We start from the raw sequence: 27,067 nt of genomic DNA on the forward strand, positions 1-27,067 counted from the left end.
GAAGTCGAAATACTGAAGAATCCTAGGAGCAAGCTTCGGGTTAGGAGAGCTTGATCCCGCAGGTACAAGCTTGGAGTAGACACCGACAGGCCGGGCTTCCTCCAATCTACACCTCCACTCTATCTCTCTCAATCTAGTAGAAACTAGAAGATCTATTTCTACTTTACATTGGTTGCTAAGCCTAAAAAGAAATATTAATTAGAGAAGAGGTTTTCCTTCGAGGGCACCCCTCAATCTCTATGATAATTTCTTCATGTCTTCTCCAGGGGCCAGGGGGTCTCCTTATATAGTCCTCCCCTTCTATGCGTTTTTGGTTGGATAGGCGAGGTGGTACTATGTTATTCTGGATCCAATAGGTCGGTGGAGATCTCCCGAGAGAAAGAGTCCTGATTGGGCTCAGCAGGTGGGCGGGCGCCCAAGGAAACTGGGCGGGTGCCCAGGTCCTGGCCCTGTTTCGCCTCCGCTTCGGTCTCGTGGCTTCTGGAGTCTTCTAGATGGTAGAAAATTGCGCGGTGCGTTGATATCTCTATGTAATCCTGACATGTGGGCCTTTCTTCCTTATTTCCTGATAACCCCCTGCTGAAATAGACAAACACCAAAACTCATGGAATTCTGTCAGATAAAACCCTAAGTCTAGATGTTGATTTCATTTGGATCCTTTTCTTTGTTTATTTGATAATTAAATTTGATACTTAAGGACCGTCAACAGTCAGTTCTTCTTGTCGCTCTCGTTGTAGCCTTCTTTTTTGTGTCCTTGTCAACCCTTCTGGACACCATGGAGGAAGTTGTGGTTACCTCACCGATTGATGATGATTTTCCCTTGATTCCACCCGATAAGTATTAGCATCCCTACAAAATATGAACTCATCGGAAACTCACGCGTCCGCCATCTCCTCAAGTTCCTCTTGGCTTCTGGGAAAATAGCCGACATGCTCACCAAGCCTGTCATGCACACTAAGTCTGCCCCCCAGTCGATCGTGAACTGATGTTCTTCATCTAATCGGCCCACCAAAACGCCAATTATCATCTTGATATCGTCGATTTGTTCTATCATGCCGATTATAACCATTGCACTCAGGGCAGTCCCTAACAGTTGGTAGTTTGATGTTTTGCTCCCAACAGTGGATGAAGAACAGGCAATTCCAATGATCTTTATGCCGATTCCACTCTTGTCGGCGTCTTTCCTCTTCCCGGCGACGATCTTCCTGCTGGCGACGATACCGATCTTCACGCTGCTGCCATGTTTCCCGATGTCTTCTATGGGTAATTATAATATCGGACCGAGGAGGCTTCCCTGAGCTGGTGCCTTCCTGGATTAAGCCCTTACCCATGGCATCATCGGCAGTGATCTGGTGCTGAGGATCCACCGATGCGCTCTTTTCAGCTGCTTCCGAAGTTAAGACTTTAGTCTTTCCCTTAGCATCCAACATATTTGTGGGGAAAGGATGCTGATCGATCTTCATCGGCTTTTGAGCTTTTGAGCTATCGAATTTAATCCTCCCAGACTCTATGGCCGATTGCAGCTGTTGTCTGAACACTTTGCATTCATTTGTACTATGAGATGTTGCATTATGCCACTTGCAATACTTGATCTTCTTCAACTCTTCTGCCGATTGAATCACATGATTGGGTGAAAATTTAATTTGCCCCTCCTGAAGCAGAAAGTCGAATATCCTATCAGCCTTTGTGATGTCAAAAGAAAATTTTTCTGGCTCTTTATGGCCGAAAGGACAAGACATCGGTTTTTTATTTTTCACCCATTCTACCAAACCGATGACTGGTTCTTCATCAAAATCTGAACTTGTTGCCTCATCAACAAATGACACATTTGTTGACGGTTCTTAAGTATCAATTTTAATTATCAAATAAACAAGAGAAAGGACCAATATGCAACCATCACCTAGAATTAGGGTTTGATCTGACAGAATTCCACGAGTTTTGTTGTTTATCTATTTCTGCAGGGGGTTATCAGGAAATAAGGAAGAAAGGCCCACATGTCAGGATTACATAGAGACATCAACGCACCGCGCAATTTCACATCATCTAGAAGACTCCAGAAGCCACGAGACCGAAGCGGAGGCGAAACGGGGCCAGGCCTAGGGCGCCCGCCCTGGTACCCTGGGCGCCCGCCCCCCTGTTGGAGCCAATTCAGGACTCCTTCGCTCGGGATATTCCACCGACCTATTGGATCAAGAAAAACATAGTACCACCTCGGCTATTGACCCAAAAACGCATAGAAGGGGAGGACTATATAAGCGAGGCCCCCCTGGCCCCTGGAGAAGACATGAAGAAATTATCATAGAGACTGAGGGGTGCCCTCGAAGGAAAACCTCTTCTCTAATTAATATTTCTTTTTAGGCTTAGCAATCAATGTAAGGTAGAAATAGATCTTCTAGTTTCTACTAGATTGAGAGAGATAGAGTGGAGGTGTAGAGTGGAGGAAGCCCGGCCTGTCGGTGTCTACTCCAAGCTTGTACCTGCGGGATCAAGTTCTCCTAACCCGAAGCTGCGTAGAGTTTAGAGTAATCATTGCTGGCGTAAACGTGGTGTTTAGGCTGGGGTACTCATAGATATTCCCTGGCTAGCTGGACCGTGGTAGTAGTGAGGAACGTGACATTTCCGAGCTACCTTTGTAGATCACATCTCGTTAGCAGGAAGGATAGGGTTTATAGGTGCGGGTCGAACATCCTTTGTGTTGTCTAGATTCCGTTAGCCTCCCCATTAGAACAGTAGATCATCCTTACCAAGGTTAGAAGGAGACTATGGTTGCAGTCTTCTCTATTTATCACTCACATCGAAAGACATTCTTTGTGCCTAAAGGGATAGTAGCAATGGATTTGGTTAGTCAGATGCACCCTTTCTCCCAGTGGTAAAAATATAAATACGATAACTCTGGATAACCTCCCGGGTGAAATGCTCACCGATATCCGTGCGCTTGCGGATCGTTTTCTTATTGCGGTACCAAATATCAACAAGCATTTCTGGCGCCGTTGCCGGGGAGAAAGACGGTTTGCTGAGATAACTTTGAGTCTTGCTATTATCTTGTATTATACTTTTATACTTTTATTCTTTTATCTTTTTATTTTTATCTTTATGGATAACTCAAATTCCATACCTATAATTAAATTCTTTGCACCTTCGGAGACCAGCCATAGACCATGGGAGTCAACACGTCCTACCCCTAATTATGATCTGTGTCCGGAGTTGATTGCAATAGGTCAAAACCAACCCTTTTCTATGGCTGAGGTCCTATCTTTTAATCAAAAAGATAATGCACTTTTAGCTACACCTAGGGAATCTTTTAATCTTTCTATAAATTCTGGTTCAGACCTAGCCCTACAAGACCATGTTTTTCCTAGATATTTTCACATTGGTCTTAATCATATAACCTTTTGTAGAGTTTTTCTTTCTTTATCTATTAGTAAAGGAAGGTATGTCTTCATTCGTAGACATCCTTCTTGCACTAGTCTTCATAGAATAATCTTAGAGATAGAGAAGGAATCATCTCCCAAACGAGGAAAGGAAGTTTCAATAGCCGATTTCCAAACATTTCAATCCCATAATTCGGCTATCCAACCCATCCTTGAGCTTAATAATTTCTACTATGCTTTTTCTCTTGAACCTCCCGATAATCCTATGAATCTCTCTAGACATCTCATGCATAAGAAGGAGGATCGAGAAGAGCAACATCAATGGCTAGAGGGCATTAAAAATCCATGTGCTATCACCATTGAATGGATAGATTAAACAAACTTGAGAGACAATCCTAGAGGAATTTTAAGCATTCATGAAGAATCATCCTTGGAGTTTGAGAATGAGAGAAACAACAGTGAGCATGGAAGTTATTTCATAAATACCTCACCCAGTCCTTGCTCATATAAAACATCTCTCCAATCAATTTGTCTCTCCATCCTTACCACATTTGAGATCTCCAACCCCCTCTTCCTCTTCATTTATAAAAACTTTAAAAGGGCGGTTGTCGATGCATATGTCTATAATAAATATTGCAGATCTCGTTGAGTTGATGTTGATATAGGTAGGTGTTGGAGGGGAAACCACTTCACCAACATAACTTGATGGTTTCCCAAGGACAAGCTTAGTGTCCTAAAACAAGCACTTATCAGACCATAACATGAACTTCTAATTATTTGCAACATTGCCTTGTGTATTGAGCATATAAAGATAATTGTAGAAATATTCCTTCGGGTATTCTTGTCACTAACCTTTCCAGGATTGGAGCAAGAAGATCGGATGAATGACAAGCACAGGGTATGTCCAACCAACCATCACACAATATTGAATTAAATTCATCCAAACTTGAATTTTGTAAAATTCAAGCTTGGGGGAGTACTTTACATAAAAACATCTTTTGCCATGTTGCTACGTTGGTTGTCCTTACCTTTGAGACATGCTCAATTTGTTAAATACTAATTACACTACTTCATCTCCACTTAAGTAGATCTCTATAAATGCTCTCATGCTACCTTTATTTGCTTTAGTATATGTCTAGGTTTGGAATAGTTTCATTTATCTCTTAATTAAGCATGGTGCTTAGTTTAGGAATGATGATCTTACTTCCAAGGGGTTTTAAATTAAGCATGGTGCTTAGGTTAAAATGCCCTTCTAAATCAAATTAGACATGGTGTCTAGGTTGATTTTTAAGCCGATAGTATGCTATAGTAGATATGGGATATTTTGTTGGACTAACCCCTACAGAAAAACTTTCAATATCAACCTGGGAAGTCCTGAGATAAATTCGCATTGGAGATGAAGAAAGTGACACATGAAGTTTAACAATTTGCACAAGAAAGACGTGGCTCATAAGAGATGATTCATGGAGGGTGCCACAAACACGATGCACAACCGCTAAGAAAGGAAAGCTTCCACAAGGTGATACTGTACCGTCACTCTTCAAGTAAGGTAACACCTTAAGGTACTTGACTATCGCTTTTATAAGCTTCTCCTTGGTTCTAGCATTCACATAAATAAGGAGACAAACATGTATGATTTATAACTCCAGATTAACCAACTCAATTAATTCAACATGTTTAGTCCTTTAATATTTGTTCTTAGTACTACCTTCGTGATCCCACGCTCCTAAACATATAAGCTAATATGTTGCACATTCAATATTTGGAAGATATAAACAAAACATAAATATAGATAGACTATCTTTCCATTAGGTTGAGCCATCTGATCTGACAAATGTTTCAAATACTACACTCATGATCTTATTATCCATAAACTTTGTCTTGCTCACTATGCTTAAGGTTAGAGAAGAACAAATACACTTTTGGTTCTGTTGGTGTTTTCCACCAACAGAGCCCATGCACTTGATCCCTGCCTTGTCTCTATGAACAGCTACACTTCAAGCAAAACATGGAGGAGTTTTACAACTCCCAGACTCCACCAAGTGAAGGACCTGGATCTATGAGCACAAATACACTGAGCAGGATATTGCCAACACCATACTTCGAACTGCTGGGCAAAGAAGAACATGGGTGACACCGTATCAAGAGGTGCAGACGTCAAGGTCCACACCTAATCAAATGATGCACCTAAAGGATGAAGATGGTGGAAAGTCTTGTCCAAAAGACTTAAAACATTGGATCCTTGTCGGAAGAGGTCAACATCGTCGACTCAAGTCACCTTTCTTGATCAAGAAGGACGACCCTGGTGTTCCAAGCATCGAGTGCGCAATCAATGGATACTCTTTTCAGAAGACACTCTACGACACCGGATCTGACGACAACATAATGGCCGCAGTCACTTATCAGCTCCTACATGGAACCATGCCCCTACAACCAATATATTCAGCTCCAGATGATTTTCAGGTCATTGACATGGGAGAAGACGAATATGATCCACCCACCATCCTTGGAAGACCGTTCCTCAACACTATCAAAGCAATCATCTACATTGGAACCGGAGAAGTCTACATGTACTTCCCCTCTGAGAAGGTACGCAACTATTTTACTGACCATAACTATATAGTTGAAGACTCTAAGCAGGTCAGGACAAGAAGACGACGCAACCGCAACCAGAGGAGGCAAATCATCAAGAACGGATGGGTAGACTACAAAGGAGAAGTAATAAGGACTGAAGACATACAGCTTGAACAGAACTGTCCTGAAGAGACCGTAGCACCGAGTCAGGTGTGGAGGGAGAAGATAGTTATACACGAAGAGAGGCGCCACCGGAATCACCGACTACGCCACCTAGCGAATCCCAGGACGACTGAGAAAACAGAGAGTCCCGTTCGGAGGACTTAAAAATACCGAACGCCTTGCCAAGAGGTAAACTTGGTAGTTACCTTTTCCTTTCAATTATTCAATTATAATTTGCTTAGTTAATCAGGTTCATGCTATCTTGAAAAGAAAATAAAAATGTTAAATAGTAAGCCCCATGTGAGTATGCTCATGGCATAAAACCCATAAGTACATTCACTGTGGTGGCATAAAAATAAAATAAATAAGTTTTCATCTTACAATAAAAATATAAAATAATAATAATAATAATAATAATAATAATAATAATAATAATAATAATAATAATAATAATAATAAGTGTATGATCCTGCTAAATAAATAACATTTATTAAGGAAGCTCAACATGATGAAGGCTAGATATTTATGCTAACACTTAATTAGTTCCACAAGCTTTGTTGTCTATTTGAGCTCCACAGAATTTAAGAATCAAGAAGACTAGCAGACGGAGGACATTCTAATCGCTGTCAGAATGCCGCTGACTTTCAAATACACCTCTGCCACCTGCTAGCTACATCAAGAGAAATTACGTTAAAATTCAGCTTGGGGGAGAGCACCCTCATTATTCTCGCTAAGTATTTCTACCTATCTTTATACTTATATTATGTTAGAATATTAAAATACATAAACTATGAAAAAACAAAATAAAGATTTTGTGCTTATATATATCTTTTGCTTAGTATGTTTAATAAATAAATAAAGTGGCTATACTAATCTGAATTTTAATAATAAAACTTTAGCACGGATATGATGAATAGTTGCTCTGCCTAATTTGCAATTTTTAAGTTCCCTCTCAAGTTTAGACATAACTGTTATAATTTAAAGCTTGCTCTAGATCTAAACTTGTGGGATGAAAACTTGATCTGAAATCTAAGTTGTTAATGGATACGATATGGGAAGGTTGAGCTGCTGTTTATCTGTTTCTAGAGATACTAGAATTCTGGAGAATTTTATCTTTGGAAATCTTTAAAATGTTGCATGATGAGTTCCTGTATGATGAGAGTTTAAATTCCTACCACATCCATATATACATGCTTGCTAGACTTCGAGCCACACATTTACTTATTGCTTATGAGCATTGAGTGTGGTCAAGCTGTGTAGACCCTTAGGAGCTTGTCATTAAATCAAGATTCACTTGCACGTTCACTCACACATGCTACTTCTACTCCGGAAGTACCATCCACATATATCCATACATTTCCATCTTCAGAATCACCCAAAAATATTCTACTCCTAATCCGGGAGAGAATAGCCAAAAATAATTTTGTTCTTCCTTGTGTAATAATTGCCTCAAGATCAATAAAGAGTATTATTATTATGTCTTGTGTGTCTCTACTTTATTTTTGTGCAAGAAAGCAGAAAACAAGTATGGGGGAGATCCCTCGACATGCTAAACACACTCCGACTACACCACTCCACGATTCAGGTACACACTCTGCACACTTTACTTTACACATATATATATTTTAGATTATGCAGAATATTGTTCTCGACATGATAAAATAAAAAGATTAAAATATTTTTAATCATGATTAATCTCAATATTTCCTGAAGACTTGCAAATTATTATAAAATCATTTTAAAACCCTGTGTTACTTAAGTCAATATGGAATATGTGATGGTAGAGTATGAGTTTCTTATTCTTGATATCATTGTTGCTTGGAGAATTTATTTCAAAATATTCAAATTCCTAGCTACCATCCTCGGTGTTTTATATGCCTGATAAAACTGAAATATTAAATATATAAAAGCTATCTGCTCTGTATTGAGTTTGTTCAAAATGAGTTAGACCCTTGTTGAGAGATTTATCATGCTTCTAAGATCAAGACACTATTTCAGTAAGATTCACTCTTCCGAAGTATTATTGCATTAGAGGCATGGGCTATGCAAAAATAGAAGATATTTCGAGGAAATAAAAAGGAGCAAGTGCTCGACAACCTCGCAGAAAAAATGGACAAGTGTCCGGCAGTAGAATTAGGGGTACCTCGGTATCCACTTAAAAAAAAGAAAAAAAATGATGATAGCCCATGGTCCCTCTAATAAGCAATATGCCAGCAAGAGTTGACAAAGTTTTTAATTTCCAAAGTCTTTGATCTAAGAATATGACATTTCCCTCCTCGGATCCTGTTTTGATCAGGCAATAAATCCAAAGTAAGTATGCTTGAGAATTTTTGCAAAATAAAACAGCCTCAGTGAGATATATATATATATAAAAGATAATGAGTGATCTGAGAGAACCTATGAGGATCAAAAGGTATGCTAACTTTCTTTCAAAAATATACAAAAACTCCAAGTGACAGGATTGAAAAGAAAGAATCTTTACTCTTAACCATATACTTCCCTGACTACAGTACACCGTGGAATTTTAACACCCTGCAAATTATATAGAGAATGTTTTAAATGTTTATCCCAGATATTATTCTTAACCATCCTTTTCTCGAGGACGAGTAAAAGCCTAAGTATGGGGGTATTTGTTGACGGTTCTTAAGTATCAATTTTAATTATCAAATAAACAAGAGAAAGGACCAATATGCAACCATCACATAGAATTAGGGTTTGATCTGACAGAATTCCACGAGTTTTGTTGATTATCTATTTCTGCAGGGGGTTATCAGGAAATAAGGAAGAAAGGCCCACATGTCAGGATTACATAGAGACATCAACGCACCGCGCAATTTTACATCATCTAGAAGACTCCAGAAGCCACGAGACCGAAGCGGAGGCGAAACGGGGCCAGGCCCAGGGCGCCCGCCCTGGTACCCTGGGCGCCCGCCCCCCTGTTGGAGCCAATTCAGGACTCCTTCGCTCGGGATATTCCACCGACCTATTGGATCAAGAAAAACATAGTACCACCTCGGTTATTGACCCAAAAACGCATAGAAGGGGAGGACTATATAAGCGAGGCCCCCTGGCCCCTGGAGAAGACATGAAGAAATTATCATAGAGACTGAGGGGTGCCCTCGAAGGAAAACCTCTTCTCTAATTAATATTTCTTTTTAGGCTTAGCAATCAATGTAAGGTAGAAATAGATCTTCTAGTTTCTACTAGATTGAGAGAGATAGAGTGGAGGTGTAGAGTGGAGGAAGCCCGGCCTGTCGGTGTCTACTCCAAGCTTGTACCTGCGGGATCAAGTTCTCCTAACCCGAAGCTTGCTCCTAGGATTCTTCAGTAATTCGACTTCTAAATTCTAGTAAGTTCTTGTTTTATTGTTCTTATGGTTTATGAGTTTACTTTAATCTCTTCGCGTAGAGTTTAGAGTAATCATTGCTGGCGTAAACGTGGTGTTTAGGCTGGGGTACTCATAGATATTCCCTGACTAGCTGGACCGTGGTAGTAGTGAGGAACGTGACATTTCCGAGCTACCTTTGTAGATCACATCTCGTTACCAGGAAGGATAGGGTTTATAGGTGCGGGTCGAACATCCTTTGTGTTGTCTAGATTCCGTTAGCCTCCCCATTAGAACAGTAGATCATCCTTACCAAGGTTAGAAGGAGACTACGGTTGCAGTCTTCTCTATTTAACACTCACATCGAAAGACATTCTTTGTGCCTAAAGGGATAGTAGCAATGGATTTGGTTAGTCAGATGCACCCTTTCTCCCAGTGGTAAATATATAAATACGATAACTCTGGATAACCTCCCGGGTGAAATGCTCACCGATATCTGTGCGCTTGCGGATCGTTTCCTTATTGCGTTACCAAATATCAACAACCTTTTTGTTCCAAGCTTTCCTAGGTTCAAAAGCCTTAATGTCCTGATCAGAAATCCTTTGCACCAACTGACTGACACTTTCAAACTCCTGAGATGCATACTTGTCTTTGATATGTGGCAACAATCCCTGGAAAGCCAAATCGGCTAACTGCCGATCGTCCAGAACCAGGCTATAGCACTTGTTTTTGACATCCCGTAACCTTTGTACAAAACTTTCAACCGATTCATCATTGCGTTGCCTTAATCTGACTAAATCGGTAAGCTTCTTCTCATGAACTCTAGAAAAGAAGTATTTATGGAACTGCTTCTCTAGATCGGCCCAAGTAATTACTAAATTTGGAGGTAATGAAATAAACCAAGTGAAGGCCGATCTAGATAAAGATGATGAGAATAGACGAACTCTTAACTCATCTCTGTTAGCAGCTTCCCCACACTGGATGATGAACCTGTTAACATGTTCCATGGTTGACGTGTCATCCTATCTAGAGAATTTGGTAAAATCCAGCACCTTGTACCGATTTGGAAGCGGAATTAAGTCATATGCAGGAGGATACGGTGTCCGATAAGAATAAGTGTTGACTTTGGGTTTTATCCCAAACTGATCTCTCATCACCTTAGCTATCTTATCGACCCAATAGGCATCGGCATCCTGCCGATGAGCGGGTTGTGGATCTGGCACCTGCTGATAAGCTTCCACGTGTCTCTGAGGTGCGCGATCTCCAAGGAACATAGCATTAGCTGCCGCTTGTTGGCCACCAACTTGCTGAGCAAGATTCATCGGCTGATTGACCAATCCTTGATTCTGAAAGCCAAACTGCATCGGTCCCTACTGGAATCCCGTAGCCTGATGATTCTGCTGGGTCATTTGTGGAAAGAAAAACTGCCCTGTCCATCCATTGTTAGCATTCATCGACATAGGTCCTACCGATGGCTGATAGTTGGGTATCATCATTGGGTGAACGTACCCTGTCCGAGTCATGAACCTTTGATGTGTCGGCAGTGGGTCCGTCGATGCGTTAGGCATCTGGAACGTCGGCATCTGAGAATTCCCAGTAAAAGGTCTTGCAGTGGTAGTTGTAGAATATTGAGGATTCTGAGTCATCGGTGATACTGGGGTTGCCGATGTCATAGGAGCCTTGCCTGTCATGTCAGCCACTTGAGATGTTCCAAAACTATTTGCACCAAAGTCCAGGGGCATACCATATCCCCACCAGTTGGGAGCAACTTGACAATTTTTAAATACCGATCCTGACATTGCTGATGCCAAATAGATCTGTAGTAAGTTGAACTTGTCCCTCTGATGTTGCTGGATTAGTTCTCATTGGTGTAGATTGCCCATTAGGCATCCCTAATGTGCTTGCAGGAAAAGTAACCTCCGTACCCGTAAAGGCTGGAGGAACCGATGGAGTAATGACCAATGATGATCCTGGCTGATGATAGGCAGGGCCCACATAAGATGGTCGTACCTGTCCCTCTTTGAAGGTTCTAGCCACAGCATTGAAAACTGTATTGGACAGTACACTGGATTGATTGATTAAAGCACGACTAATAGCATTGTCAACCATCTCTTGCAATTTACCAGGATTAGCTTCAAAAGTGATTTGCCGAGGCATCGGCAATGCTTCCTTTTGGATCACCTCGCTGCTCCTGTTGACACTGAAGGACTTCAAACATAGCTGCTTGTACTCCTCCATAGCTTGCTTCTGCTCATCTCTGAGATTGGCTTCGGTTACGGCAATGATATTCTCTGTATCGAAATCAGTATTCGACATGTTGATCTTGATGATGAATCTAAATCGGTCCACTGGGCGTGCCAAAAGATGTGTTGATGCAAAAGTGGATCTGCAAACACAAAGGGCTAATACCCGATTCAATGTTAAGGCGTGCCAGCCGATTTGACCTTGCAATCGACAAAGGTGATAACTCGAATACTTTGGTCCGACAACAGCGATGCGCCCGGATGCCATGGCCAAGAGGTATTCACGCGGAACTTGAGAACTCGCCGAGGTTGACTCGATGAATTCCTAAGAACTCTTAAGTAAAAAGAAAATACGCGAGTTGATGAAGTCGTCGAAAAAGTAGATGCTGGAATACATGTAAAAACTTGTGTTTGATTGATGGTGGTTATTCTCTTACATTGCTACGGGGTCTACATTAATACCCTGTCCAAAAGAGTTACAACCAGACACAACTAGGACTAATTCCAAATCGAATGGAATCCATATGTAAAACAAACTCTAGTAACTATGGAAAACATTAATCTATCCACCATAGGCGATCGGCACACCGTTACTATCCTATTGACAATTCCTGCGCCTTCTTCTGCTATCATCGGCAAATCACCTTCCATCGGCATCGGCAACCACCAATATCGGTCATCGGCATAGATCAATCACCCCCGGACTTGGTCACATCCTGCTGCCTTATCATCGGCCTCATAACCCATCGAAATCTCTTCTGTTAATCAAGCATTTCTTTTCCGCCTGCCGATCCGTACTCTATTAATTTCTTAGGTACGTGTCCAAAAACGGTGTCAACAGGGGTGTGTGTACAGCTTCCCAGCTGAACAAGATGGTCATCATCCCCACTTCCGCTGCCGTGGCAGAAGGCCTCACATTCACCGTCGGCCAGATCACCTGGACGACTCACGCCAGCGGCCTTACGACCATGACTTTGGAAGAGAATCAGATCTGATCTGAAACAGTGAGAGTGGTGGTCCTAATCACGCCGACCACGACCACTACGACCCCGGCAACTCAACCTCTGCTTTCTCGCTATAAGGGGAAACGAGTTGACAATTCCGATCTACTTGAAGCTATCGATCACGCCAATCACAGGCTTCTCGAAGTGTCTCATCTGGTGGGTTCAATTTCACGCCAGACCGCTCGAGCACCAGCACTGAACTTTTTCGTTTCCCGTCGACCAACTCGTGCCACCACACACGAATGGCTGGGGATGTCCTTAACGATAAAACCCACTCTCGAAAGATGAACTGTTCAGTTCAAGACAACCTCTCCAAACGGGAGTCTCCCTCATGGTCTGAGTAACACGGCCAACTAGGTCTCGCGTCATACTCGATCTCTATTCAGGAAGATGGACCTATCATCATGACAACCCATGCACCCAGCACGCCACTTCGTCAATATGGTTTCTGTCCGCACTGTACCAGAAGACAACACCGCTAGCACAAACTCAAGTACAGGCTCTGTCCCAACCGAGGTTTTACACCCCAAGGACAAAGTTTATGACTTGGATCTCCCGCCTTACCCCCTGGCTTTTCCCTGCTTCCTGGTTTTTCCACCACGGTGAGGGGACCTCGTTTTTCAATGTCAGCAATGACGAACCAGTCATCGATGGGGAAACCGATGGGCAAAGGCAGCAGCGCAAGCAGCGCAACGCCGATCGTGCTCAACGACGAGCAGATGAAGAGGAGCGGCAGCTGGTCCTAAATAACCTTGACAACGCTTTCGACATGGTAGGAAACCAGCAAGTGTTCAAGACACCAAGCGCTAATGTGGCTGTCGCCATGGCAAACCTCGATCAACTCCCAGACACCCTAGAATATTAGGGTGTTCGGCCCAACATACGGGCACACCTAATCGCCACCATGGGACAAACAGCAGATCTCCTCAGAAGGGTTCAAGCCGTCTCCTACACGGAGGTCACCTCCGACTAGACCCATCGCAGTTGGGCCTCACCACGACCAGGCGGGCATCGCCGCAGCCGTTCGCCCATCAATGACCGCAGGAAGGAAGCTCATCACGACGACCGTGGTCGGGACACCGGCCACAACCGTGAGCAAAGGCGCGGACACGACCAGGAGGTAGACCAGGGAAGAAACTGTGATCTAAGGCAGAGCCTCTCTCACAAGGACGCCCATGAGCGCATCAACAGACACATCAATGATTGGGCGGCTCACGAAAACGTGCGCCGCATCGAGTACGACGCAGCTCACGGCCCACCTGGCCTAAAATAGTTCTCCTCGCATCTCCGGCAAGTCGTCCGGCAACTCAAAAAATATGACGGCATGGAAAACCCTGAGAACTGGATCACCCTTTATGAGATCACGGTCCAGTCAGCAACAAGGGACGAGCACGTTGTTGACACTTGCTAACACCACTTGAATACTAGGTTGTCATCCCCAGCATGGCACTAGAGTGTACTATGGTATTTATACGCACACAGATAAATCCGCAAGCGCACGGATACTGTTGTAGCTTTTACCTGGTTAATGGTTTTATCGTATCCACAGGGAAATGGGAGAACTGATCTACGCTCTAACTTAACCTAGATAGATAGATGGGTGTAAATAGGAAAGATGGTAGAATTGAATAAGAATAATATTTAAGGTAAAATAACAATGGGTGATAATATGGGAAAAGAGAGTAGAGCAATCTAGTATATGGGCGATGGTAGGAGAATAGAGAGAATAACTATGGTTTCTCTACTTCAAAGGGGTATGTCTATGTCTGGGACAAACCACGTGATAAGAATACACCACAAAGGATGCTTATCCATAGGCCGATAAACCCTACCCGTCCTGCTAGCAGGAGGTGGACTATAGGGGACCAACGTAAGTGTCACCTACGTAGCCTACCACACGATCCAGCTAGACAGGGGATATCCACAAGTAATCTAGATCTAAGCACCACGCTTACACCTATACTACAACTCTCACCTATAGCGTCCTATAGATTAAAGTACTCAAAAGAGTTGTGAACCAGAACATATATGAATAGTAATTGCATAATGAAATAGAAGTAGATTACCAGAGTCATCCCATGAGCAAGCTTGATTAGAGCTTGATCATGGCGAAGTACAACCGGAGAAAGAACCGACAGGCCAGCCTCTCCTCCAATCCTCCCTCGCTCTCCATCTCGCTACTATCTAAATCTACTCTAGTTTAGAGATGAGAGGAGAGCTCTCATCTCCAAACCCTAGCTTTTGCTCTGTCTATGAATAATGAATAGGGATCAAAGGGGTGCCTCCTCCAGGGGCCAGGGGGTCTGCTTATATAGTCCTCTCAAGTGAATCTGGGCCGTCGGATCAACCCGACATTGATTGAACGGTTATCCTTAATCCTTTAGGTTGGTGGAGCATAATCCGCGAGGTTGATCATCATTGGTGGAAAAAATAGGGCAGGCGCCCTAAGGATTAGGGCGGGCGCCCTATCCCTGAGCCCGCTCGGCTTCCCGTTCGTTCCCGTGGCTTCTGGAGTCTTCTAGATGATAGAAAATTGTGCGGCACGTTAATATCTCTATGTAAACCCGACATGTGGGCCCTTCCTCCATATTTCCTGATAACCCCCTAAAGAAATAGACAAACACCAAAACTCATGGAATTCTATCAGATAAAACCCTAAGTCTGGATGTTGGTTGCATTTGGATCTTTTTCTTTGTTTATTTGATAATTAAATTTGGTACTTAAGGACCGTCAACACACGTCTTGGCAAATTATTTCTCGGTCATCCTCAACCAAGCTTGTCATCAGTGGCTCCTCGGCTTACCTGAAAACTCATTCGACTCATGGGAAGAACTGCGGCAGGCATTCATCGACAATTTCATCGCCATGTGTGAGCAACCAGGAAACAAGTATGATCTCGAGAGGATAAGGGACCAAAAAACAAGCCGTTGCGTGATTACATCCGACGCTTCTCACATATGCGCCTCAAGATCCCAAAGATTTCCCATGACGAGGCTATTTCAGCTTTCATCAAAGGTCTCCGTTTTCATGAAGCTTTGAGAAGCAAGCTACTACGCAAGAGGCCGACCACGGTCGCCGAACTCCTCGCCACGGCCAAGAATTATGCCGACGCTGACGACGTAGAAAAACTCATCAGAGAAGACGTCCGAGGAACCCAACAAAACGAGCAAACTCCCCGACGGGACGACAACCGCGTACGTTTCGACAACCGAAACCCTCAGTGTAGCAAGAACCACGACATCCGCGATGTCTTCAGAGGCAAGCGACCTCGCTACAACGATCATGAGGTGAACACAGTCAAGCGTTCCAATGGATGACAAGACTATTAGGAAGACTACAACAAAACCTTGAAGGGTCGTGCCAACTTCATCCCAAGTCTAACCATATGATGGAGGAATGTCGTGTCCTCACGAGCATCTACAAGCAGCGGGCCGCTCAAGGAGACGCCACCAAGACTACCGGGAAGCACGACAGGCGCAACCAAGACGACGAAGACGACGACCAGGACAGGGACCCACAGCATCAATACGTCAATCCAACTGATGTAGTCCACACCAAATGGAGGGAAGGTTTCGATTGAGTAAAAGCGGGAGAGGAAACTCCTCAAGAGAGCCTGCCTAAATGTGGATGTTGACGGTCCTTAAGTACCAAATATAATCATCAAATAAATAAAGAAAAGGATCCAAATGCAACCAACACCTAGACTTAGGGTTTTATCTGACAGAATTCCATGAGTTTTGGTGTTTGTCTATTTCTGCAGGGGGTTATCAGGAAATACGAAAGAAAGGCCCACATGTCAGGATTACATAGAGATATCAACGCACCGCGCAATTTTCTACCATCTAGAAGACTCCAGAAGCCACGGGAAGAAAGCAGAGGCCAAAAGAGGCCAGGCCCAGGGTGCTCGCCCTCTTTCCCTAGGTGCCCGCCCTGTCCTGGACTCCGTTCGGGACTCTCTTCGCACACGATGTTCCACCGACCTAAAGGATCAAGGATAATGTAGTACCACATCGCCTACCGACCCAAAAACGCATAGAGGAGGAGGAATATATAAGGAGACCCCCCTGGCCCCTGGAGAAGACAAGAAGTTATCATAGAGATTGAGGGGTGCACTCGAAGGAAAACCTCTTCTCTAAATAATATTTCTTTTTAGGCTTAGCATCCAATTTAAAGTAGAAATAGATCTTCTAGTTTCTACTAGATTGAGAGAGATAGAGTGGAGGTGTAGATCGGAGGAAGGCCGGCCTGTCGGTGTCTACTCCGAGTTGTATCTACAGGATCAAGTCTCCTAACCCGAGGCTTGCTTCTAAGATTCTTCAGTAATTCGACTTCTAATTCTAGTAAGTTCTTGTTTTATTGTTCTTTGGTTTATGAGTTTACTTTAATCCTCTTCCGGTTGAGTATTAGAGTAATCATTGCTAGCGTAAACGTGGTGTTTAGGCTAGGGTACTCATAGATATCCCCTGACTAGCTGGACCGTGGTAGTAGCGAGGAACGTGACATTTCCGAGTTACCTTTGTATCCCATATCTTGTTAGCAGGACGGGTAGGTTTATAGGTGCGGGTCGAACATCCTTTGTGTTGTCTAGATTCCGTGAGCCTCCCCAATAGAACAGTAGATCATCCTTACCAAGGTTAGAACGAGACTACGGTTGCAGTCTTCTCTATACATCACTCACATCGAGAAACATTCTTTGTAGCCTAAAGGGATAGTAGCAATAGATTTGGTTAGTCAGATGCACCCTTTCTCCCAGTGGTAAAAATATAAATACGATAACTCTGGATAACCTCCCGGGTGAAATGCTCACCGATATCCGTGCGCTTGAGGATCATTTCCTTATTGCGTTACCAAATATTAACAGTGGATAGCTCTGACGAATTGCTCATCAACCCAAAGTTCCCTCCCTGGTCTCACCGAGAGATATCCTTCAGTAGCCAAGACCAATGGGCTGTCATCCCAGAACCGGGACGTTTCCCATTAATCCTGGACCCATGCATCAACAGCGTCAGATTCGAGCGCGACCTCGTGGACGGTGGCAGCTCCATCGACATCCTATTCTGCAACAGCTTGCCTTCTCTTAAGCTAACCCCGGCACAACTAAAACCATATGTTGACGGTCCTTAAGTACCAAATATAATCATTAAATAAATAAAGAAAAGGATCCAAATGTAACCAACACCTAGACTTAGGGTTTTATCTAACAGAATTCCACGCGTTTTGGTGTTTGTCTATTTCTGCAGGGGGTTATCAGGAAATATGGAGGAAAGGCCCACATGTCGGGTTTACATAGAGATATTAACGTGCCACGCAATTTTCTATCATCTAGAAGAGTCCAAAAGCCACGGGAACGAACGGGAGGCCGAGCGGGCCCGAGGGCAGGGCGCCCGCCCTCCCCCCTTGGGCGCCTGCCCAGGTGTCTCAGCCAATCAGGCTCCGCCTCGCGAATTATGCTCCACCGACCTAAAGGATTAAGGAAAACCGTGTGATTAAGGTCGGTTTGATCCGACGGCCCATGTTCATTTGGAGGGACTATATAAGCAGGCCCCCTGGCCCCTGGAGGAGGGCAATCCCATTATTCATTAGCATATTTTCCAGAGAGGATTCAGAGAGAGAGGTCCCTCTAGGGTTCCAACCTCATAGGGCTTAGCATCCAATGTGAGAGTAGAATTAGTTCTTCTAGATTGAGAGAGATAGAGTGGAGGTGTAGATCGGAGGAAGCCCGACCTGTCGGTGTCTACTCCGAGGTTGTACCTGCGGGATCAAGTCTCCTAACCCGAGGCTTGCTCCTAGGATTCTTATTGTTCTTTGGTTTATGAGTTTACTTTAATCTCTTCCGGTTGAGTTTAGAGTAATCATTGCTAGCGTAAACGTGGTGTTTGGGCTAGGGTACTCATAGATATCCCCTATCTAGCCGGACCGTGGTAGTAGCAAGGAACGTGACATTTCCGTAGCTACCTTTGTTGCCCACATCCCATTAGCAGGATCGGTAGGGTTTATAGGTGCGGGTTGAACATCCTTTGTGGTGTCTAGATTCCGTAAGCCTCCCCAATAGAACAGTAGATCATCCTTACCAAGGTTAGAACGAGAGTGCGGTTGTAGTCTTCTCTATACATCGCTCACATCGAATCACATTGTTTGTAGCCTAAAGGGTAGTAGCAATAGATTTGGTTAGTCAGATGCACGCTTTCTCCAAGTGGTAAAAATATAAATACGATACTCTGGATAACCTCCCGGGTGAAGTGCTCACCGATATCCGTGCGCTTGCGGATCATTTCCTGATGGTGTTAACAAATATCAACAAGCATTTCTGGCACCGTTGCTGGGGAGAAAGACGGTTTGCTGAGATAACTTTGAGTCTTGCTATTATCTTGTATTATACTTTATACTTTTATTCTTTTATCTTTTTATTTTTTTCCATCTTCATGGATAACTCAAATTCCACACCTATTAGTGAATTTTTTGCACCTTCGGAGACCAGCCATAGACCATGGGAGTCAACAAGTCCTTTCTTTTCCCCTAATTATGATCTGTGTCTGGAGTTGATTGCAATAGGTCAAAACCAACCCTTTTCTATAGCCGAGGTCCTAGGGAATCAAGAAGATAATGAACTTTTAGCTACACCTAGGGAATCTTTTAATCTTTCTATAAATTCTAGTTTAGACCTAGCCCTACAAGACCATGTTTTTCCTCGATATTTTCACATTGGTCTTAATCATATAACCTTTGGTAGAGTTTTTCTTTCTTTATCTGTTAGTAAAGCAAGGTATGTCTTCATTCGTGGACATCCTTCTTGCACTAGTCTTCATAAAAAATTCCTAGAGATAGAGAAGGAATCATCTCCCAGACGAGGAAAGGAAGTTCCAATAGTCGATTTCCAAACATTTCAATCCCATGTTTCGGCTATCCAACCCAAACTAGTAGTGCTCCAAAATCATCTAAAGGAAGAAGAAATTCTACCTTTGGAAATTCATTTTGGGATGAGCTTAAACTTCTTGCTTCATAAGAGACCTTTGAGTGCATATAGTCTGAACCTTCCTAAGAAGGGATCTCTTAGAAAGCATCTCAAATCCAATCCCTTTGATGGACATCTAGAAAGACTCAAGGATGGCATCTTAAGTGATGCAATAGAAAGAGAGCGAAGCCATTTAGAAGACAATCTCATCTTCTCCCCTTCTACACCCACTTTTGATGACTCATTCAAACCTATCTTTAAACCCATCCTTGAGCCTAATAATTTCTACTATGTTCTTTCTCTTGAACCTCCCGATGATCCTATGAATCTCTCTAGACATCCCATGCATAAGAGTCACCAAGACCATAAGGAGGATCGAGAAGAGCAACATCAATGGCTAGAGGGCAATAAAAATCTATGTGCTATCACCATTGAATGGATGGATAAAACAAACTTGAGAGACAATCCTAGAGGAATTTTAAGCATTCATGAAGAATCATCCTTGGAGTTTGAGAATGAGAGAAACAACAGTGAGCATGGAAGTTATTTCATAAATACCTCACCAAGTCCTTGCTCATATAAAACATCTCCCCAGTCAATTGGTCTCTCCAACCTTACCACATTTGAGGTCTCCAACCCCCACTTCCTTTCTATTTATAAAAACTTTAAAGTGGTGGTTATCGATGCATATGTCTATAATAAATATTGCAGATATCGTTGAGTCGATCTTGATATAGGCACGCTTAGGTTGGTGTTGGAGGGGAAACCACTTCACCCACATAATTTGATGGTTTCCCAAGGACGAGCTTAGTGTCCTAAAACAAGCACTTATCAGATCGTAACATGAACTCTTAATTATTTGCAACATTGCCTTGTATATTGAGCATATAAAGATAATTGTAGAAATATTCCTTCGGGTGTTCGTGTCACTAACCTTTATAGGATTGGAGCAAGAAGATCCGAGGAATGACAAGTGCAAGGTATGACCAACCAATCATCATGCAACATTAAATTAAATTCATCCAATCTTAAATTTTGCAAAATTCAAGCTTGGGGGAAATACCTTACATAAGAACATCCTTTGCCATGTTGCTATGTTGGTTGTCCCTACTTTTGAGGCATGCTCAATTTTTCTAAACACTAAACTTATTTTCATTTCCACCTGAGTAGATCTCTATAAATGCTGTCATGCTACCTTTGTCTATTCACAAGCAAGTGTTGGTTTGGAAGTAGTCGACATACTTCCATTGGCATTTAAATTAAGCGTGGTGCTTAGGTTAAATAGCCTTCCTTAATCTTATTAGACATGGAGTCTAGTTTGGTTACTAAACTAAAAACTGCTTGAGTAGACATTGGTATATTTTGTCGGACTAACCCCTCCAGGAAAACTTTCAATATCAACCTGGGAAGTCCTGAGATACAAACTCACATTCGAGACAAAGGAGACACATGAAGTTTAACGATTTGCACAAGGAAGACATAGCTCATTTGTAACACCCCAGTGTTATGGTTGCATTAATCATGTGCATAGCATGAGCATCATCATCTACTCAAAGCATATCATGATCATCATCTATCTTGAGCCATGTCATTCTATGCAAAATGTGATCTAAATTGCTTAATTAGGCTTCCTATGCTTATTTTTGAGTGAACCATGCTTGTGTTTGTGTTCTGTGCCTTGGTAATTAGTTTATTTATGCTTAACTTAACCTTGGGAACAATGTTCATGTTGATCACTTCTCCAAAATAATCACTTAAGTCATACTTATGTAAATAGGCCCTAAAAACCTCTTTTGCTTAGGCTTTTAAAAAGTGTTTCACAAAATGTTTGCATGTCAAAACTTCCTACAGCAAAGTTGTAGCAAATTTTATAAGGAACAAATGTTGTTTTATGGCCATCTCATGAAAATGATCACAAATAGCTCAAAAGTGACCCACAAGGCAGTTTTGGGGCTGTTTCCAACACTTAGAAAATTTTCTAAGTCTGGGAACACAAACAGTAAGCTCAATCGAATTTGAAAACTTCATACCTCTCGATCCAAGCTGATATGGCTTTTGCTCCAGTTGACAAAGTTGTAGATCTCGGCTAGTACTCCAACTTTGTCAACTACATCATGTTCTAATTCGCTCTGGTTTGGGAGTAAATCGTTGTCAAAGTAGCTCTGTCAGTCGGCTATCGTTTTGTCTGAATCGGAATGGAGCTCACCGACGTGGCCGACCGGCAGCAGAGCAACGGCGACATTTGTCGTCCGTACGTCGTTCCTGGCCCCGCTTGTCAGCTCCCAGCGTGCGCATGACGTCCACGGCGTCGCCCCGAGCGGAGTGGACGCGTCCACTTCCTCTCTGCCTCGCCTCTCTCGCCAGAAGAGCACCCGCAGCGAGCTCACCGTCGCGAGCTCACTCCGGCGAGCTCGTGCGCGCTCCTCGCTGCGTTTCAGTCCACCAAACTCCACCCACAGCTCTGCCGTGAGCCGCTCTTCACTTCCCACCCTCTAACTCGACGTGAAACCCACCGGTGAGCCGCCATTTCCTTCTTCCCCCAAATCAGGTCACCGTGACCATCTTTTCCGGCGAACTCAATGCCGAGCCCTGTGAAGCCTCTCGTCGTCTCTGGTTAGGTCCTAGAGGTTGCTTAGGTTCCTAGCTTGCGTTTGCGCCACTTGGTGGACGCTCTACCGAACTCTCCGTCGCCGGACACGATGCGCAGCGCCGCCATGTTTCCGCCGGAGATGGGTGCTCTCGTGGCCAGCGTGTTCCACGAGGTTTCAAGCCAAGCCGCGTACCTAGGAAGCTTCGCCATAGTTCGCTGGTGCTGTAGAAGGTCTTAGGTCACGCTCTACCGGCCTGAGGACTCCGGCGTAACGCCGAGCACCTCCGCCGAGCCGCCATCGTCGACGGCGAGCTCCTTCCGGTGGCTCCGCCGTGGGGAAAAGGGGGTCATCGAGTCGCTAGAGTCTGGGGATCACGTTGGTGCCCTTGGTTTGGCCGGAGACCTCGCCGTCGCGGAGAAATCGCCAGCGAGAGTCGCCTCGGCCGTGAGGGAGAAGAACCTGACAGCCGGGGTCCACCTCACTTCCCTCCTTTTCTTTTATTCAAAATCCAGATTTTTGGCTTTCTTGCAAAAATCATATCTCCTGTTTCTGAGATCCAAAAATTGTGAAACCAATTTTGTGGTATTCCTTGAGATGGATAGTTTTTAATAAAAATATGAAATGAACCATGTTTTCTGGGAAAATATTTATTAAGGATTTAATCTTGTTATTCTTGGATAAATTCATATCTCTTGTTATACTGCTTAGTTTGCTTTGAAACTTTTATGGTAGTCTCTGTGTGATACTAGAGTGCTTTAATAAATATTTCATGATTTTTGGAGTACTGCAGCTTTGATATGTAATTTATGATTGAAATTTGGCTTGTTTCCTTGATTAAATTATATAAAATAATCGGTGCTTATGCTGGTGCTCTACTTTGGTAGTAAACATGTTTATGGTATTCCTCATATGTAAATAATTTGAAATCTGTTGTTTGGAACCATATAAGTCATGTTTTCCAATTTATGAAATAAGCACCTAGTTACATGTTAAATGTATATGTTTAATTTGGTATGTGCAATGGCTCTGAAATTTCTATGGTGATGCTTTGATGCTATACTTGTGCTTCTGTAATTTTTGTAGATTTTTCTGAGCACTTTGACTAGTATCTTGTAATTATGCTCTTTTCTAGAATTAATTAATAAATGCCTTGTTAAGTAAATGTTTGGGGGTTATCATCTGGTGTTTTGGTAACCTTGTGATATGCTTGTGCTCATAAGCCATGTGGTTGACATGGTTTATGTTTTGGTTATGTCAGCAAATAATTAATTAAAGGGTTAAAGGCTGCTCTGGACAGCAAGGGAGTAATTTAACTTTTTCTTAATGATAATTTGGTTTTCTGGGCAACTTGTCTAAATCAAAATTGTTGTAAACTTATTGAACTAGTTGTGGTTTAAATTTGGAGTCTTTTTGTCCAGTAGTTTAAAAGTTGTCTGTTCCAAGTTGGGTTCCAGAAATAGGTGCTCTCTGTTTTTCTGGGATAGAACCTGGAACTTTGTTTAAATGACTGGTTTAATATATGAATCTTGCTGTGATGTTTAAAGATGATTTGTAGACAATTTCATAAGCTTTCCAGAATGTCCTCACCCATGTTTGTTGGATCTTTGTGGTAATAGTTATGATCTGTTTACTAAGCTCATCTTGCTGTTTGATGCTTGCTGTTATAGGCTATCATGATACGTTTTGGGCTAAGTTAACTTGTTAACTTGTGCGAACTTGTTATAACTTTTGCTCCGTAAATGAGTGTCCCGTGAGTTACTTATGTTGTCAAGCATTCATTCTTTTGTATGCACACCTTCTCATTCACCGAGCATGCAATAGGTGCATCGGATGTGGCAGCCTCCTTCGAGCTGCAAGTGAACCCCGAAGGCCAGGAGGGCAATCCGGAGGTGGAGGTCCAGCAAGTCGGACCCGAGGAGCCAGAAGAAGAAGTTGAGTGCCCAAATCACGAGCCAGCCTCGTTCGTCAAAGGCAAGCCCCGGAGCATTCTAAGCCTCCCTTTACTTTTGAAAGTTTATTTAATATTTATATCTATTGGTGCATTAAGTATAGGAGTTGTGATGAAACCTTTGCTGCATTTTACTCCATCCTTGTCCAGATATTTTAACCTACCTTGGTTTTAGAGTTAGGATCGAGTAGCAGCTTAGCCATGCTTAATCGGTAGAAGTCGGGTGATTTCCTGTCACCTGCGCGATATAGGGTTGTGTCGGATCACGATGGTCTATATGTGCTATCGTGGCTGGAACCTGATTAATTTGACTTAAGCCAGGCGGAGTTTTGCAAGTTTGTAGTAACTCCGTCTGTGGCAAGTAAGGACCGATCGTTGTACGTCCTCTTGTCATGTTGAACGCATGCATAACACTTAGTTGGCCGGATAACTCGTTCCGACCGCGAAGCCGAGTAGTATGACTCAGGCCGGAAGACCGGCAAGTATAAAGTGCGCACTACCGGAGGAAGTGCGGTGTGCGGGGGACCATTGGCGTAAGCCCAAAGGCAGGTGAATTAAAATTCCTGACCTCCCTGGCAGAGTGGTAGCCCTGGGAGTGCGGCGCTGATCGGAGCCGCGATTCCTGAGTCGTACCAAAGGTGACCCGTTGGCTCTCCGGCAGGGGATGCTTGGGTGAGTGCTAGGAATAACCCTCCAGCTGGATAGGAATTCGATTCGAATCGCCGTCTCTCCCGGTCAGTGAGAACTTGACAGAGCAGCGGCAAACGTAGCATTCACTAATGAACTTGGTTCATAATAATGATGATAGCAAGACGAACAAATGAGGAACTTGATATGGTTATTATTGCTTGTAATAATCAAGTGATGTGTTGTAGTACAGGTGCTAATCTAGTGGTAGGCTGATGATAAATAAATATGATGCTCTTACATTGGGTTAGTCTTAATAAAGGCTTTTGGCAAAATGTCGAGTCAACCAGCTCTACTTTTATATATTAGCCTTGCATGATCCTTGGTGTCTTTTATGTTTTACTAGACGGGTAAGTCTAGCTGAGTACATTCTCGTACTCAGGGTTTATTCCCACCTGTTGCAGATGACATCTTTTATGACGGCTTCTGCAAGACCTGTCTCCATCCCGCTGGGGATGAGGACTAACCGTTGGGCATGGTTCTCTAACAAACTCATACCTGTTGCTTTTGGAAGGATGGTGTAGACTCTGGCAATAACAAAAACTTGTGAGCTGAACTTGGAACAAGTGTGTGTAATTATTTTGCTTCCGCTACTTCGAACTTGGGTTGTAATAACTTAATGACTCCGATGTGGTGCCGCTTCAACGGCAATGAATGACTATGTAACATTCGTTGTGTTTATGTTGAATTATTACGATCTTGGTTTGTTGCAAGTTGGTTTGAAATGCATCCTGATTTCAATTGACTACCGGGATTATATGGGCTCAAGTTTGGAAACTTGATTGCTTGTCGATCGTTTCTACACTTGAACTCTTATAATTTGGTCGGTTCTGTGACAGCTGGTATCGGAGCCAGGTTCAGCATTATAAATGCAGTGTTTGTGTATTTAAAAACAAACGAGTGTACTATGGTATTTATACGCACACAGATAAATCCGCAAGCGCATGGATACTGTTGTAGCTTTTACCTGGTTAATGGTTTTATCGTATCCACAGGGAAATGGGAGAACTGATCTACGCTCTAACTTAACCTAGATAGATAGATGGGTGTAAATAGGAAAGATGGTAGAATTGAATAAGAATAATATTTAAGGTAAAATAACAATGGGTGATAATATGGGAAAAGAGAGTAGAGCAATCTAGTATATGGGCGATGGTAGGAGAATAGAGAGAATAACTATGGTTTCTCTACTTCAAAGGGGTATGTCTATGTCTGGGACAAACCACGTGATAAGAATACACCACAAAGGATGCTTATCCATAGGCCGATAAACCCTACCCGTCCTGCTAGCAGGAGGTGGACTACAGGGGACCAACGTAAGTGTCACCTACGTAGCCTACCACACGATCCAGCTAGACAGGGGATATCCACAAGTAATCTAGATCTAAGCACCACGCTTACACCTGTACTACAACTCTCACCTATAGCGTCCTATAGATTAAAGTACTCAAAAGAGTTGTGAACCAGAACATATATGAATAGTAATTGCATAATGAAATAGAAGTAGATTACCAGAGTCATCCCATGAGCAAGCTTGATTAGAGCTTGATCATGGCGAAGTACAACCGGAGGAAGAACCGACAGGCCAGCCTCTCCTCCAATCCTCCCTCGCTCTCCATCTCGCTACTATCTAAATCTACTCTAGTTTAGAGATGAGAGGAGAGCTCTCATCTCCAAACCCTAGCTTTTGCTCTGTCTATGAATAATGAATAGGGATCAAGGGGGTGCCTCCTCTAGGGGCCAGGGGGTCTGCTTATATAGTCCCCTCAAGTGAATCTGGGCCGTCGGATCAACCCGACATTGATTGAACGGTTATCCATGATCCTTTAGGTTGGTGGAGCATAATCCGCGAGGTTGATCGTCATTGGTGGAAAAAACAGGGCAGGCGCCCTAAGGAGTAGGGCGGGCGCCCTATCCCTGAGCCCGCTCGGCTTCCCGTTCGTTCCCGTGGCTTCTGGAGTCTTCTAGATGATAGAAAATTATGCGGCACGTTAATATCTCTATGTAAACCCGACATGTGGGCCCTTCCTCCATATTTCCTGATAACCCCCTAAAGAAATAGACAAATACCAAAACTCATGGAATTCTATCAGATAAAACCCTAAGTCTGGATGTTGGTTGCATTTGGATCTTTTTCTTTGTTTATTTGATAATTAAATTTGGTACTTAAGGACCGTCAACACACGTCTTGGCAAATTATTTCTCGGTCA

The sequence above is a fragment of the Sorghum bicolor genome, chromosome 2 (genome assembly GCF_000003195.3).
Source record: "Sorghum bicolor cultivar BTx623 chromosome 2, Sorghum_bicolor_NCBIv3, whole genome shotgun sequence".
Lineage (NCBI taxonomy): Eukaryota > Viridiplantae > Streptophyta > Magnoliopsida > Poales > Poaceae > Sorghum > Sorghum bicolor.